This window comes from Siphateles boraxobius, unplaced genomic scaffold (assembly GCF_051911475.1).
Source record: "Siphateles boraxobius isolate OS27281-9 unplaced genomic scaffold, OSU_SipBor_1 51, whole genome shotgun sequence".
NCBI classification, from domain to species: domain Eukaryota; kingdom Metazoa; phylum Chordata; class Actinopteri; order Cypriniformes; family Leuciscidae; genus Siphateles; species Siphateles boraxobius.
In genome coordinates, this window is record NW_027509153.1 from 2,400,001 (window position 1) to 2,417,560 (window position 17,560).

General features: G+C 42.5%; 2 non-coding genes across 2 annotated transcripts; one reads left to right on the top strand and one right to left on the bottom strand.

The window, feature by feature from the left end:
• The first annotated feature begins 15,447 nt into the window (after nt 1–15,447).
• trnag-ucc (transfer RNA glycine (anticodon UCC)) lies at nt 15,448–15,519 on the top strand. The gene has a single exon. It is a non-coding gene; the product is annotated as a tRNA-Gly (tRNA).
• A 226-nt stretch (nt 15,520–15,745) lies between these two features.
• On the bottom strand, nt 15,746–15,817 carry trnad-guc (transfer RNA aspartic acid (anticodon GUC)). Its single transcript has one exon. It is a non-coding gene; the product is annotated as a tRNA-Asp (tRNA).
• Nucleotides 15,818–17,560: the final 1,743 nt, after the last annotated feature.

Below are 17,560 nucleotides of genomic sequence, written 5' to 3' on the forward strand. Positions count from 1 at the left end.
GCTTGTAGACAAAACTGTTTCTTACCAACATAACTCTATACAAGGGTAATCCTGTAACAGTGACTTTTTTTCCTTTTATAAAGTTTAAGCTAGGCCTCCAGAAGGTTACAAACTAAAGCAGGCGCATGCTGTCAATGCTGGAAAGCATCTTCACATGCTTTTATCGTTACTGTAAACTTGCGTCAAAAGCCATGTTGTTTGGAACAAATAGCAAGCCCACGGCACTCTAGGTAACAGCCAGTGAGTGTACTGACACCTAGCGATTAGAAAATATACAGCGTATAATTAATGTTTTATTATTGTTTTGAAGTTATTTTAGTTATTTGAAAATTACTTATGTTGCCTTTGAAATTAAGGCACAAGAGATGTAATTCTAGTATATAGTATAAATATATACATTTATTGTGTGAAACTCTAGGAACTCGCTTTAAGAATAAAATTAAAAGGCAGACACGTGAGTGAACTTTAGCAACTGTGGCCCATCCCAAATCGACAGGAATTTTGACAATTACCGCATGATAGTTACCAAATTTGCAAATGATTCAGCAGCAGTAGAAAAAATAACTATGTTTGCTTTCTCACTATTCTACTCTTTCTTGCTTTTTACAGAGGTTAAAAGTAATAAAGGAGAGATTTCCCCTTTAGACTCTCGGTTTGGAGATAGAATTTCACAGAATCTATCTTTGAGACCGACTGCACCTCATCCTACACATAGTTCCACACTACCCCTGCCTGGAAAAGAGCCCACATTCTTTACAAGTAAGTTAATGGTCTTTATACATATACTATTTCAAATGAAGTGACCGAAAAATGTGTTTGGACATTTGTTTGAATGTTCTTGCCTTTTATTACAAAATATCAACCGAAGTGGCATTTAATTTTGGGTTCATGTGCACAATACATGTTGTTACTCTGCTAGGACACCCATGTGGACTTGAAGATGAAGATGAGCTGATTTAATTCATTATTTAGATGTTAGAAGATCTTTAAAGAAGGAGCTGCATTATGACTGGATGATTATAAATGAGTAAATGAATGAAGTAATACTTAAGTCATGCTGTCAGAACTATACTGACTGAATATGAATTTAACAGAATAAATTAGTGACGGAATAATGTTATTTGACTTGTTAGGTGAGCATTGTTCATGAAATACATTTACCAAAGGGTACGCAAATTGCAGACACATTTTCCCTCAGGTGACCGCATATACATTATTATTCAAATATTTGTATCATTTAAATTGCTTGTATATTGTCATGTAATCGTATTGTTATCGTGTTGAATGGATTGTGACGATAAGAAACAGTACACCTAACAAGTCAAAGAACATTATTCCGTCACTAATTTATTCTGTTAAATATATGCTTAAAATATATGTTAACAGTGCAGTAAGATGTAATGTGCAGTAGTATGGAGGACCAAACCTGCAATTAAAAATGAATCAATAAATGAATTAATAAATAGATAGATAAATAAATGTGATAATAGGAAAATAAATAAAGGAATAAAAGACTTGATAAAATAAACATGATTAATTTTAATCAAATGTATTTTTGTATATTTTTCCCCTAATTTATAATTTTTTGCTTTTATATTTTAATGTATTTGTATTATTTTTAATTGTATTTATTTATTATTTTATTTATTTGTTTGTTCCATTTATTCTTATATTTATTTATGCATTCATTTATTTGTTTATTTATTTATTCCAATATGTATTTATTTCCAGATTTATTTATTTTAATCTTATTTATTTTTAATTTTCTTTCTTTAGTTTTATATCTATTCTTACATTTTTTTGATGTGCATGATAATTAGGTTGGTTGGTCTTGCTGACCAAATATAAATATTAATTAACAAATAAATAAAAGCAGAAAATAAATTAAGGGAAATAATACAAAAATTAGTTTGATAAAGAATAAATCATATTTATTTTATCAAGTCGTTTATTCCTTTATTTATTTTTCTATTATCAAATTTATCTTTTTATTTGTTTACATGTTTATTTATTAATTTTTAATTTCTGCGGGTTTGGTCCTCCTATAATGTAATTAATATCAGACACACACATATATTACATTTAAATTAGAAACAAATATATATATATATATATGTGTACAATTTAATGGTATAATTTAACATTTTTAATTAGTTAACTTGTTAACTTTTTATATATACATATATACAGTTTTAAAGCAATTTAAATAATGAATATTAAATAATGCAAATTTAATAAACAGTACGTGCTCTAAGGCTGCATTTATTCAGTTAAGAAACAGTAATATTATGGAATATTATAGCATTGTAAAATAACTCTTTTATGTATATCACTGATGTTTTAGTATTAACTGTCTTATTTCATTTTGTTACTGTAAGTATTTAAATGCTTATGCTGAGACACCAATGAATACATTCTGATTTCAGAACAGCATCATGAAGAAAACAGTGTTCTTCCCAGGGAAAGTCAAAGTGTCTTTCAGGAAAGGCCCGTCGGGCCATTTACGCCGGGACCCATCAGAAGAGGCAAAAAGAATTAAAGACAACCCTTCACTGCAGGACAAGTCAACACCTCAAAGAGAAGATCTGGTCAAGTTGAACGCCCGTTCTGTTGTGTTACATAGAGGAGGGGATGTCTCTGACAAGCAAGAGGTGTTGGGAGAATGCATTCTTCAGTTCGGCAAGTACAAGGGCAAGTCTTTCAAGTTGTTATTAGAGAATGATGTCAGCTATGCTTTGTACCTGTCCGATAAGGTTGAGGAAGAAGAACAGGCTGGGCAGTTCAACCCAGAGGGTCCATGCAAGGATAGCCTCATTTCCTTTCTTGAGTATTCAAGAAGCTTCAAGGAAATTGAAGATCTTAAACAGTATCTGTCTCAAAGGCCAGATCCAGTGCCAGTTTTGACAGAGGATGACAATACTGTTGGATTTGGATCCAGAGCACAAGACACTTGGAGGAAGATTTGGGATACCAGGGCAGACGGAAATGCTTTCTTTATAATGAGGCAGAAGTGTGTGCCAGGCAGCAAAATGTACAATTTGCAGCAGTATCTTTTAAAACAGCAGCAAAAACAGATGACCAAAAACACTCCTCCGATGCCCTCACCATCAGCTTCCGCTGCAAGATGAAGGGGGTGGATTGGAATCCACTGCTGCTTCAATGTATATGTAATGATTGATTATAATTAAGGTATTAATCAATATTTTCCCTTCTAAATATCAAATGAAGTGAATGACTTCTCTGGAGATTTTACTTTATTTATATAAGTTATGTGAGGGAATAAACAGCAGGATGCAGTATGCAAGTAAAACTCAGTTTAATGGATTATATGGACGGAAACAATGAAGCAGGCACAAGTCGGGGACAACACTCAGATGGATAGTGAAGCAGGGACGAGATGGCGATCCGGTGGAAAACAGGTGATGACGTGCTCGAGTGAATCCCAGGGAAAGTGAACATCCAGATGACACGACGAACAGACGACCATCCAGACGACACGACGAACGAAACTCCAGACGGGGAACAGCAGACGAGGAACAGCAGGCGAGGAATAGCAGACGAGGCACGAGCACAGGAAACACACCGGGGAACAACCACAACGATCTGACAACAAGGGAGAGAATATGCTGGGTATATAAAGGGAACTGGAATGGAAGACAGCTGGTGACACTTAACCCTCTAGGCGCCACGGTCGAGTTTACTCGACAAGATCGCGCATTGGATAAAACGGCCGATTTTTTTCAAATTGGGTGTCAAATTTCGTTCGACATCCCCTCCACTGGATGGCAGACATGTCATTCTTCACCCCCGACTCAAAAAAACGTAATGTTTCTATACAAAATGTTCGAGTTAGAGCGCATTGAATCAGTGCGATCAAAAGCGGAGCTAGTGTGCGAGTGAGCCATGTTATCAGAGCCTCTTACCATCACAATCGCGGCGACAGTATTGTGGTGGAGACTTTGTCTAATACCACTGGGTATGTTAGACGAGGTCGAAGTATTCATAGGACAGTTAGGAGGAAACGTGGAGGCAGGGTGAGGAGTCGCAATGACAATGAAAGTAGTCCGAGCTGTGCATACTCGGCGCGCGCGCTAGGCAGATCTGGCCGCGCTGCTCGTATCATCTCACTCATGATCTGTGCCTTGCCGTGGCGAGTGAGCGTTTGAACTAAACAGGTCTTGTCTACTTGTGTTTGTATGTCATATGATTAATATATATGTGCCCCATACATGGAATCAGAGTGCCTACTGTATTTAGTAAATGGAAAATCTCTACAGCAAAAGTCCAACCACTACATGCATTCGGTTTGTTTCTACCATTTATTAGTAATGATTTACAGTTTGTTTAATACTTAATATATACCTGAGCATTCAGTATTGTGCAATATAGCATACAGAAGGTGATGGACATTTTGGGGGCAAAGAAGTGCTGCATTTTATCATTTAAACGTGACTTTTCATGAAAATTCTATAATCCAAGATTGCCGCACCCATATGACGTCATAATATGCAAATTAGATGGGAAAATGTAATCCCTACATAAACTTTGGGTCATCCTTAATATTTCACTAATTTACAGAAAGTCTCTATCTTTTATCACTTTTAATATATAGACTTTTGAAATTAAGATGTCAAAATTGGACGTTTTAGGAAAAAACCTCTGGCGCCTAAAGGGTTAATCAGCACAACGAGTAACCACACCCACACAATACACTCACGCAGACACATCAGCGTGAGAGAGCCGATTCAAAAACCGTGACAGTACCCCTCCTCCTAAGAACGCCTCCTGGCGTTCTCAGACTCCCTTACCTGTCGATTGTAATCATCGATAAGGGAGTGATCCAGGATGTCTCTAGCTGGTACCCAACTTCTCTCCTCCGGACCGTAACCCTCCCAGTCCACCAAGTACTGAAATCCTCGTCCCCTCCGTCTCGAGTCCAGAATGCGGTTAACCGAATATGTGGGTTCCCCATCTACGAGTCGCGGCGGGGGGGGAACCGGGGCAGGCGGATTAATGTGAGAATGAAACACGGGTTTGATTTTAGACACATGGAAGGCGGGGTGAATTCTCCTGTACGCAGGAGGGAGTTTGAGTCGGACTGTCACCGGACTAATAATCTTGGTGACAGGAAACGGGCCAATAAATTTAGGAGCTAACTTGTTAGACACGGAGCGGAGAGGAATATTCTTGGTAGAAAGCCACACCTTTTGACCCACGACGTAAACGGGAGGCTTTGACCGGTGGCGATCGGCCTTGGCCTTCATGCGCCTCCCTGCTTGGAGTAGAGTCTCACGGGCTCTAGTCCAAGTACGGTGGCACCTCTGGACGAATGCGTGAGCGGAGGGGACCGCGACCTCGGATTCCAGACTCGGAAAAATTGGTGGCTGGTAACCTAAACTACACTTAAATGGCGAGAGGCCCGTGGATGACACTGGTAATGAATTGTGGGCGTACTCCACCATAGAAAGCTGTTGGTTCCAGGACGACGGATTCTTGGCAACCAAACATCGCAACATTCTCTCGAGGTCCTGATTGGCTCGCTCAGACTGGCCATTACTCTGGGGATGATAGCCCGAGGACAGACTGACCGTGGCCCCCAGCAATTTACAAAATTCCTGCCAAAATCTGGATACGAATTGGGAACCCCTGTCAGAGACCACGTCCATCGGGAGGCCATGTAACCGAAAAACGTGATCTATGACAGTGACCGCTGTCTCCTTGGCTGAAGGTAATTTGGGCAAGGGAATGAAATGTGCCGCCTTCGAGAACCGGTCCACTACGGTTAAAACAACCGTCATGCCATTGGAAGGCGGGAGGGCGGTGACAAAATCTAGAGCGATGTGGGACCAGGGTCTCGAAGGGACAGACAGCGGTCGAAGTAACCCGGGTTGGTTAGATGTCTTACTAGTGGCACAGACTGAGCAAGCCAAAACAAAATCGTGAATGTCGCGAGCCATCAATGGCCACCAAAATCGTTGTTTAACTAGAAATCTGGTGCGAGTCACTCCTGGATGACAAGCCACGTTGGAGCAATGACCCCATCTAATAACGTCGGACCGTAACCCCTCCGGAACAAATAATCGGCTCGGTGGACAACCAGGCGGAGGCGTTACCCCTTCTAAGGCTGTCTTGACCTTCGACTCGACCTCCCATACCAGAGTGGAGATGACAACTTTCTCAGGTAAAATACACTCGGGAGTCACCGGGCGTTCGGATGGATCAAAAATACGAGATAAAGAGTCGGGTTTGATGTTCTTGGACCCGGGGCGGTACGAGAGAACAAAATCAAAACGACCGAAAAAAAGAGCCCACCGAGCCTGCCTGGAGTTGAGTCTTTTAGCAGATCTGATATATTCAAGATTCTTATGGTCGGTCCAAACAATAAAGGGAACCCCCGAACCCTCTAACCAATGACGCCACTCCTCCAACGCTAGTTTGACTGCCAACAACTCTCTATTACCAATGTCATAATTACGTTCGGCAGACGATAGTCGATGAGAAAAAAACGCGCAGGGATGCATCTTGTCGTCTGAGGAAGCGCGTTGTGAAAGCACTGCTCCTACTCCCACCTCTGACGCGTCGACCTCCACCACGAACTGACGTGTGGGATCAGGGGTGACAAGAATTGGAGCCGAAACGAAGCGACTCTTGAGGTTGTTGAACACTGCCTCGGTAGTGTTCGACCACCTGAACGTCGTTCGGGGGGAGGTCAAGGCAGTCAGAGGTGCGACTAGTTGGCTGAAATTACGAATGAAACGTCGGTAAAAATTGGCGAATCCCAGAAACCGCTGTAGGGCCTTACGGGAATCTGGACTTGGCCAATCTACCACAGCCTTAACCTTGTCAGGATCCATGCGCACTCCCTCAGAAGAGATGATGTACCCTAAGAAGGGAACAGACTGTGCATGAAACGAGCATTTCTCCGCCTTGACAAAAAGCCCATTCTCTAACAACCTCTGGAGCACTCGCCTGACGTGTTGAACGTGTTCCTGGAGAGACGAAGAAAAAATCAATATGTCATCCAGGTAAACATATATGAACTGATCTACCATGTCTCTCAACACGTCATTCACGAGTGCTTGAAAAACCCCTGGGGAGTTGGAAAGCCCGAACGGCATAACCAAATATTCAAAGTGCCCCCTAGGGGTATTAAAAGCGGTTTTCCATTCATCCCCCTTCCTGATGCGAACCAAATGATATGCATTACGTAAGTCCAGTTTCGTGAAAATGGATGCTCCCTGCAACCTCTCGAAAGCTGAAGACATCAACGGCAAAGGGTAAGAGTTCTTTACCGTGATGTTATTCAGCTCTCGGTAATCAATGCAAGGTCGCAGAGAACCATCCTTCTTCCCAACGAAAAAGAACCCCGCCCCCGCAGGAGAAGAGGAAGGTTGGATGAACCCAGAGGCCAGAGAATCAGAAATATATTTCTCCATGGCCTCCCTCTCGGGAACAGAAAGAGAGTAAAGTTTGCCCTTAGGCGGAGATTTACCTGGCAGTAGATCTATCGCACAGTCATAGGAACGATGCGGAGGAAGAGAAGCAGCGCGAGACTTACTGAACACCTCCTTCAGGTCTTGGTACTCCGCGGGCACGTTAGACAAATCCGCTGCCTCACTCTGAAACATAGAACCAGACACAGAAGGACAGGCAGACACTAAACAAGACTCATGACAGTGGTTACTCCATGTGGAAACAGTGTTAGTGCACCAATCGATCCGGGGGTTGTGCCTGGAAAGCCACGGGTGTCCCAAAACCACTGGTGCAAGTGGTGAGTCCATGAGAAAAAATGAAATGAGTTCTGTGTGATTTCCAGAAGTGATTAGGGTAATGTCTTCAGTAGCATGTGTAATAAGAGGAAGTTCTTGACCATTGAGTGCGTTGACTGTAATCCGGTGCGAAAGAGGAGTGACGGGAATCTGAAGCTTAAGTGCAAGTTTGAAGTCCATGAAATTACCCTCCGCTCCCGAATCCAGTAGTGCGTTGGTGCAGTGCGTCGACTGTCGCCATCTCAGTCTTACCGGGAGGAGGGTTGATGATGGTGATGAGGTCTTCTCGGCGGAGATCCCACCCGATAGTAGCCTCATACTTACTACCGGGCTTGCTCTTTTACCGGGCAGGAGTGGATGAAGTGACCTGCCCGGCCACAGTAGAGACAGAGTCCCTGGGATCTCCGCCTCTCCCTCTCCTCCCGGGAAAGCCGAGCTCTCCCCACCTGCATGGGTTCGTGGTCGAATGCGGGGCTGACCGCGCTCGCGCCACCGGGCTGGTGGTCTTCCGGGCTGGACTGGAAACGGCTGGGGCGCGTCAGTCTGGTCACACGATTCAGGCGCGAGTCCACTCTCAGCGCAAGTTCCACCAGTCCGTTCAGTGTCTCAGGTAAGTCCATCGCGTATATCTCCCTCTGAACGCGGTCAGCCAACCCATGCAGGAACATATCCCACTGCGCCTCCTCGTTCCAACGGCACTCTGCGGCCAGGGTGCGGAACCGAATAGAGTAGTCCGCCACCGAGCCTTCTCCCTGTCGCAGTTCGGCGAGTAATCTGGCCGCCTCCTTACCCGCCACTGCACGGTCGAAAACCCTCTTCATCTCCTCGGAGAGTGCCTGGAACGAGGTGCAGCAGTCGTCTCCGTTCTCCCACACCGCCGTTCCCCAAAGTGCTGTTCTCCCTGACAGCAGGGTTAGCACGAAGGCTACTTTGGTCTGTTCGCTCTGGAAAGTGCGTGGCTGTAAGGCAAAATGCATAGAACATCTTGTGAGGAATGCTCTGCAATACTCCGGTTCACCGGAATATCCCTCTGGTGTGGGTAGGCGTGGCTCTGGTCTCTCAACTGCTGCAGGCATCGGTGGGGGGGGAACGGACGTTGTGGGGGGCGCAGTGGGAGTCTGTAAAAGTTGTACCTGTTGGGTGAGCTCGGACACCTGCTTCACGAGTGCTTGCACCGCACGACCTGTGCCCGAGATATTCTCTGCTTGTTGGTCCATACGTGAGATACTGTGAGCGATGAAATTGTTGAGCTGTGATGAACTTGCTGCATCCATGGTTGGTCAGATCGTTCTGTGAGGGAATAAACAGCAGGATGCAGTATGCAAGTAAAACTCAGTTTAATGGATTATATGGACGGAAACAATGAAGCAGGCACAAGTCGGGGACAACACTCAGATGGATAGTGAAGCAGGGACGAGATGGCGATCCGGTGGAAAACAGGTGATGACGTGCTCGAGTGAATCCCAGGGAAAGTGAACATCCAGATGACACGACGAACAGACGAACATCCAGACGACACAACGAACGAAACTCCAGACGGGGAACAGCAGACGAGGAACAGCAGGCGAGGAATAGCAGACGAGGCACGAGCACAGGAAACACACCGGGGAACAACCACAACGATCTGACAACAAGGGAGAGAATATGCTGGGTATATAAAGGGAACTGGAATGGAAGACAGCTGGTGACACTTAATCAGCACAACGAGTAACCACACCCACACAATACACTCACGCAGACACATCAGCGTGAGAGAGCCGATTCAAAAACCGTGACAAGTTACCAGTGTGATTACTGAAATGTTCTTTTCATGTATTCTTTAATGTCTGTATTTGATATCTGAATGCAGTGCTTGCTTATTTAACACAGCTTCCAGAAATGAAATAGGGACTTGTTTTGTGTTTGAGAAAGGTCTTCAATGTGTTTAAACATATAGGGGTCATTGAAGCCAATCGTTTAAGGGGCCATTTCTTTGTTAAAGCCTTTCTTTCCAGTTAGACTAAAGTTTAGCTATCCTTGAGAGAAAGAAGGTTACCCTTAATAACAAACTATCATTTAGATGGAAGTGAATCCATCAAAACTAACTTTAGCTGGAAAAAACATTTTTCAAGAGCCACTATAAAACCAAACCAATCTCTGTTACCTTAAATTATATCTTTATCTCTGTAAAGCTGCTTTGAAACAATCTACATTGTTAAAAGCGCTATATAAATGAGGATGACTTGACTTGACTTGACTTGTATTGTGTTTGAGAAAGGTCTTCAATGTGTTAAAACATATAGGGGTCATTGAAGCCAATAGTTTAAGGGGCCATTTCTTTGTTAAAGCCTTTCTTTCCAGTTAGACTAAAGTTTAGCTATCCTTGAGAGAAAGAACGCATTATCTTGATGTTTTGAGAGGACACTCCTGTTTATAGTGAGAGCCTGGCCAAATCCAACCTTGGAAAAGCTGTGTGTCGGTGTGTGTGTTAGTCTTCTTGGTTACAGGTTAAGGAACCACTGGCATTATTGGAGATTGACTGAGTTGTTGTTCTGGACATGCTGGCGCCCAGCAACCCAAATCTGCGACCTGGAAGGTCATGACGTGCCTAACTTCAGCTGCATAATCGATGGAGATATGCTTCAGTCTATCTGTATATGTGTGGAAAATTACTGTGTTTATCTATTTCATAGCCAATGAGAATCATTCATCCTGTAAGCAATGACGTAGCTTAGACCTTGGAAATCGTATAACTGCTGTGATCTTTGTAACTGTAAGCGGGGCGGCCTACGAACTCCTGTGCGAGTATTGAAGCTGACTTCTGCTGATGAAACTGCAAACTATCTTCAGTAAATATTTTCTTTAATTTTTTATAATTCTGACTCTGGGTCTTCATTCTTCATATCTGGTTCTGGGTCTTTAACTGTATACCCCTTACAGTTTGGTGGAGGATGCGGCGGGCAATCATTCCGTGGTGACATCTCTGGCAAATCAACACACAAGGTAGTAAGCTTTTATTAATTGTTAGGGCTGTCTGACTGGAAGAGATTTTGAAGGAGAGCGGGAGAGCCTTCACTCCGATGAGGCGAGTGAAGGAGTAAGTAGCCTTCACTCCGATGAGGCGAGTGAAGGAGTAAGTAGCCTTCACTCCGATGAGGCGAGTGAAGGAGTAAGTAGCCTTCACTCCGATGAGGCGAGTGAAGGAGTAAGTTGTAGGCCTACTGCTGACAGGATAAGAAGTCGCTGAGAGCGTCGTTAAGGGTAATGGCAGCAGACAGCGCAAGCGAAGCGTGCTCTGTGTGGGCCCCGCTGGGCATTAATGGTGTAGCACCACCCCAGCAGAGTACGTCCCTGGACGGGAGGTCCAGTGGCACCGTAAACCTGCTCAATCTCTTCCATCTCAGATAGGGGATCCCCGAATTTAGTGAATCAGGCAGTTAGGGATACTAACAAAAATAGGGTTGTTTGCCAGGGATGCATCAGGAACGATCCCGAGAGAGAAAAAAAAAAGAAAAAAAAAGTTGTGACCCAAATTGGCATGGACCAGTATATGTAACTGTGATTTTGGAGTATACTCTGCAGTTTCATCACGGAGAAGCCAAGCTGTGTTGTTCAAAGATCGCCGCCTCCATTTCTGCAATGACTTCAGGTGAGTTTGAACTGTTATTAAGATATGGCAGACAAACTGAGTAACTTGATCAGTAACCTGAACAGTCCTGAAACTAATAGTGAGACAGAAAAGAGCGAACGCTGTAAGCAGCTGTGCTCTGAAGCCCTCACTTCAGAGAAATTTGCAGAAATTATTAAGTAAATGGTTGTCTTGATAAGTTTTGCTTCTGTTTGGAAATTTAAACAACAACTTGACTGGCTACAAACAAACAAAGAAACTGAAAAATTAAAATGTTGAGCCTTGTATTGCTTACGATGATTACAAAAAGCAAGTATATTAAATTATGGGTCGAAGATCATTTCCTTGGACAAGTGTGACTAAAGTTAAACAGACACTTTGTGAAAACAACTTAGAATATTTTGCAGCTTATGACAATTAATGTTCTGCCAATAATAATGATGAAGATTATGATTGGGCTATTATGATTAAATCAGCCACTGGTGGACTGTAAAAGAATACAGAGAACTGCTTATCAGCTCGGTTTGCATTCCTGTTTGGGACACACTGCTTCAAGGGTGTGCAGTAAGTTGGAGCCGAGAGTGTTTTAATGGTGGTCATCAGGACCATTTAATACGTAACTGTAAATGCCCACCGAGAAGGTGTTTAAAATGTGATAAAATGACAACACATTTTTGGTAATAATATTGGTTTGAAAGTAGATCAGTGTTTAAATGACGACAGTGACATTTTTCGTCTGAGAAATAAGAGATAAAAAGGTCAAAAGATTGAAGTCTTAAAGTGAATCCTTTTGAAGAAAATATCTATAATAGTAATTTCTATAATAGTAACTTTTATAAGTGAATTGATGAATACAGGTTGATGTAAAATTAATGACTCCAACAGATGTGAGTTGCAAAATATATCAAAGTAACTAAAAGGATGATTGTGTTGTAATTAAACATTTTAAAAAGGTTTTAGATGATATAGAGAGACTAATCTCACAGATGATTTACAATAACTGCAAAAGTATCACAAGCAGAGAGTGCTTGCCTCGTCAAACTTATAGTGTGAATCCTAATTGGAGATTGATAAACTCCAAGAGAAAACTAAAGTCAAATATTAAACTATGGTTGAGAACTTGACAATTAAAATTGAGATTGAGAAATGTGAAACGTTATTGAGAACTAGAATAATTATTTTTATGTAAGAACAAATAAGCAGAAGTAGTAGGCTACTGAATTAACAGTTGCTAAATGTAAAGTGTGTTGAAAGGCATCTGATTAAACAAACAGCTTGAAAAGTTGACCATGAAAGAGCTAGAAGCTGATGTTTTGCTTTCAAAAGATAAGTCTGCTATTGGCTGTAATGAAACAGTTCGCTTATCTAAATCTGATGTGTGCTGTGGCTGAAACAGCCAGTGCGACAGAGACTCAATCTGAATGGAAATTTGTAATGTCTAGATTCCCTGACGTGGGCAAAAGACAACTGTAAAACTATGTTTATTTGAAAACACATGTAATTTCTGGCAAAGATGCCTTAAGCTGGGATAGAGTTAAAAGATGGTAGATAAAAGTTTGATGTTAGAAGTATATGAGAGAGCAGTGTACCAGTCTTGAATGCCTCAGAGTCTCTCTCTCATTCAATGTCATCTAAAAGCTGTTATCTGAGCCTGTGTCATAAGTGATAATAAGCTATTTATAGTAAAGCACAGTGTTTCAGTTGAAAACCATAGACACAGAGATGTTAAAAGAAATCATTACCATTCAGAGGGCAATTTGTATTTAAATGTTAAAAATGTTAAAAGTAAAACTGAATGACTTTAAAGAAGTCTTTAAAATAATACAGACCTTAAACGATAGAGGTGACATTTTGATTAGCGTATTTTAGGACCAGTAACAACTTTGTCTCATTTAGTCTCCACCATTCAGGACCGATGGCTCCGGCTACAGATGAAGTACACTGAATGTACGGCTGTGATCTAAATTCACTGAGTATAGTCTAAGTAGCTAGGTTGCTGCTTTTAAGATAGTTAATGGATTTAAGTGATTAAATACTGTTGTTATTAACCTGTCTCCCTGTGAACACTATTAGGCAATCGGAATGGCTCTGGTGACTCTTGAACGTGCCTTTCCTAAGCTCCAGAAAACAGCTGAGTTCTGTTGAAGAAAACTGATTGTATTGGGAAAGAGCGGTCACCAGTGTGTACGTGTGTACGAGTGGCTACTCAATGACGGGATGATCTTCCTGGCCAGGGGACAGCCTAACGCAGGGGGTCACGAACATTGGGCACCTCCGGATGGAGGTGTTATTTGTGAGAAAGGTATGAGAGTTGAGCGCTGATTACTGGAGGCCACCGGGGTCAGCAGAGCATTGAGAGGTGAGATGCGCTGTGAGGTTAAAATTAATGTTACGGCAGTCTGACCCAGAAATGTGAGTTCCTCTATACCACTCACCAGAAACCGCATTGATTGTATGGCTTGTTTTTCATTGTGACAAGTGTCTGCAACTATGCCAGGGGACGACACCCTGAAGAGAAGAAAATTAAAGATAAATAGCTAACGGGAGTGGGCTTTCAGGAGCCAGCTGATTCCATGAGGTGATTGCCATTATTTGCTGCGGAGACAGTAACAAAACTTAATTATATGAGGGACATGATGTTGGTTGCCATATGGGCAAGTAAAATGTATAGAAGAGTTAATGTTGAGCTAATATGTCTATAACATAGTTTTAACTCCTGAAGGTCGTTAGGCATGGTGGTGGCTAAAGATGAAGACAGGCTTTTGTAGGTTTGAGAAGAGTCTGGATAACAAAGGTGAATGGTAAAAGGTTAATGTAATAAATTTAATATTACATTTAGTCTAAATTACAGTCTTAGGAGGCTGTTGAAAATATTATTTGTTTATGGCGCTTTTCCATTACCAGTACCAGCTCGACTCGCCTCGGCTCGCCTCGACTCGGCTCGCTTTTCGCTCCGTTTTCCATTGCAGATAGTACCGCCACAAATAGTACCCGGTAGTCATAGCGACGCCGCAGGAAACTGCCGTGACGTAATCTTATACGCGACACACATCCGCTACCCACACACACAGGACAATGGGGGAAATCGAGTATATGCTGTTTTTGATCCTCGGGATGTGGCTGTTTCTCACAGCAAGAAGACAAACGTTGTTTCATGAGAGGCTGAGGGCAGAAAAACGAAACACTGCTGAAAAAAACAGGAGAGTTTGGGAATTACTACAGAGTTCAGACTACGAGACGAATCCGGTTGTTCAAAGCCGACGCAAGAGGGTAAGTTATGCTAACATAGCTAACGTTTGCATATGTGTAAATACTATACTATATGCAAAGTATTTAATCAACTTTATAGCTACCAGTATTACGTACTAAAATGTGCATGGTTTATGTGTTTCAGATCTGTTTAGCTTTGCAAAGTCGCCGCGGCAAACCGTCTGTTTGGGCTTTCAACCGAGCTACCGAGTGGTGGGATGTTATTGTTCCTGGTTTCACAAACGCGCATTGGGTTCAGAATGTCGGAAGAAACATTCATATATTTGTACAACAAACTGCGTCCAGTGATGGAGAGACAAGGTCGCCCGGGCCCCTTGCCAACTTCCCTGTAACTTGTTTGCTGGAGCAAAACATTTGTTAAGGTCTTTTGGCAGCAGTAAAGGACTGAATCTCCCCGTCGGGGAATCGAACCCCAGTCTCCGCGTGACAGGCGGAGATACTTTCCACTATATTAACAAGGAGTTGCAGAGACAGGTAGTTGTATCCGATCAGCGCGGCTTGCAGGAACGGCGTCATGCGTCATTTTAGCTCAACGCTTCACAGAACCCAGTGAATGCAAAAAATAATCTAATACCGTTTAAATATGAAGTGTCTGTATAAAACGTGTTACATTATTAAATTAGAGACCTTGTTTTTTAATATGGTGCTTGGTAGGTCAGGTCAATAAGTTCATGCAATTTTTTTAAGTGCCAGGTCCAAACAAAGAGAGTTTCAGTTCATCTGCACCTGCCAGCTGCTAAAGTATTGCGAAAATTATTGCTGACCGCAGAACAGGGCTTCCAGTCTACATCCAATAGTCTTGCGTTGGTGGTATAGTGGTGAGCATAGCTGCCTTCCAAGCAGTTGACCCGGGTTCGATTCCCGGCCAACGCATCACATTTGTAAATTAAAGACCTTGATTACGAGCATTCTTGCTATGGGTTCGATTCCTGGGGCAGTCCATTCTTGCTGTATGCGTTCGATTCCCGGCCAACGCATTGCATTTTTCTCAAGCTGTCTTTAATACAGTCGTCCGAGGCCCCTTGCCAACTTCTCCTGTAACTTGTTTGCTGGAGCATAACATTTGTTAAGGTCTTTTGGCAGCAGTAAAGGACTGGATCTCCCCGTCGGGGAATCGAACCCCGGTCTTCCGCATGACAGGCGGAGATACATTCCACTATACTAACGAGGAGTTGCGGAGACAGGTAGTTGTATCCGATCAGCGCGGCTTCCGGGAACGGCGTCATGCGTAATTTTAGCTCAACGCTTCACAGAAGGCAGTGAATCCAAAAAATAATCTAATACCGTTTAAATATGAAGTGTCTGTATAAAACGTGTTACATTATTAAATAGAGACCTTGTTTTTTAATATGGTGTTGTAGGATTACAAATTTTATTTAAATGTTTAATTTAGATTTCCAATACAATAGTATTTTATATTGAGAAAGTTTATAAATGATGAGACCAGGAAATCCCTGCAAACGGTAGGGGTTCCCAGCAGGATATTCCTGACTGTCCCATCTCAGTACGAGAAGGCTAGGCTTTTCCTGTTCTCATTGTTTTACCGGGTGAAGAGGCATGCTGAGCAAGTTTGAACACCTGCCATTTTATTACTGAGACCATTTGTCTTGGAGTTCTTATCTCAGTGCGAGAAGTCCTGCACCGTTCTGTCCTCATGTTTCAGCTCATTTACATGCTTTGTTCCTCACAATGTAATCCCTCCCCCTTGAAATGTATATAAACTACAATGTAAAGTTCCCTTAGTTAGACGATGTTGGAATGACTGCAGCTACCGACAAGCAATAAAGAACTTCTGCTTGGAAAACTTCCACCGTCTCCTGGTCTGAGCTTCTAACTTTTCTACAAAGAAAAAGATCACTACATTGCCTGGTAGGTCAGGTCAATAAGTTCATGCAATTTTTTTAAGTGCCAGGTCCAAACAAAGAGAGTGGTGAGCATAGCTGCCTTCCAAGCAGTTGACCTGGGTTTGATTCCCGGCCAACGCATCACTTTTGTAAATTAAAGACCTTGATTACGAGCATTCTTGCTATGGGTTCGATTCCTGGGTCTGTCCATTCTTGCCGATGGGTTCGATTCCCGGCCAATGCATTGCATTTTTCTCAAGCTGTCTTTAAAACAGTCATCCGGGGCCCCTTGCCAACTTCCCTGTAACTTGTTTGCTGGAGCAAAACTTTTGTTAAGGTCTTTTGGCAGCAGTAAAGGACTGAATCTCCCCGTCGGGGAATCGAACCCCAGTCTCCGCGTGACAGGCGGAGATACTTTCCACTATACTAACAAGGAGTTGCAGAGACAGGTAGTTGTATCCGATCAGCGCGGCTTGCAGGAACGCCGTCATGCGTAATTTTAGCTCAACGCTTCACAGAAGCCAGTGAATGCAAAAAATAATCTAATACCGTTTAAATATGAAGTGTCTGTATAAAACGTGTTACATTATTAAATTAGAGACCTTGTTTTTTAATATGGTGTTGTAGGATTACAAATTTTATTTAAATGTTTAATTTAAATTTCCAATACAATAGTATTTTATATTGAGAAAGTTTATAAATGATGAGACCAGGAAATCCCTGCAAACGGTAGGGGTTCCCAGCATGATATTCCTGACTGTCCCATCTCAGTGCGAGAAGGCTAGGCTTTTCCTGTTCTCATTGTTTTACCGGGTGAAGAGGCATGCTGAGCAAGTTTGAACACCTGCCATTTTATTACTGAGACCATTTGTCTTGGAGTTCTTATCTCAGTGCGAGAAGTCCTGCACCGTTCTGTTCTCATGTTTCAGCTCATTTACATGCTTTGTTCCTCACAATGTAATCCCTCCCCCTTGAAATGTATATAAACTACAATGTAAAGTTCCCTTAGTTAGACGATGTTGGAATGACTGCAGCTACCGACAAGCAATAAAGAACTTCTGCTTGGAAAA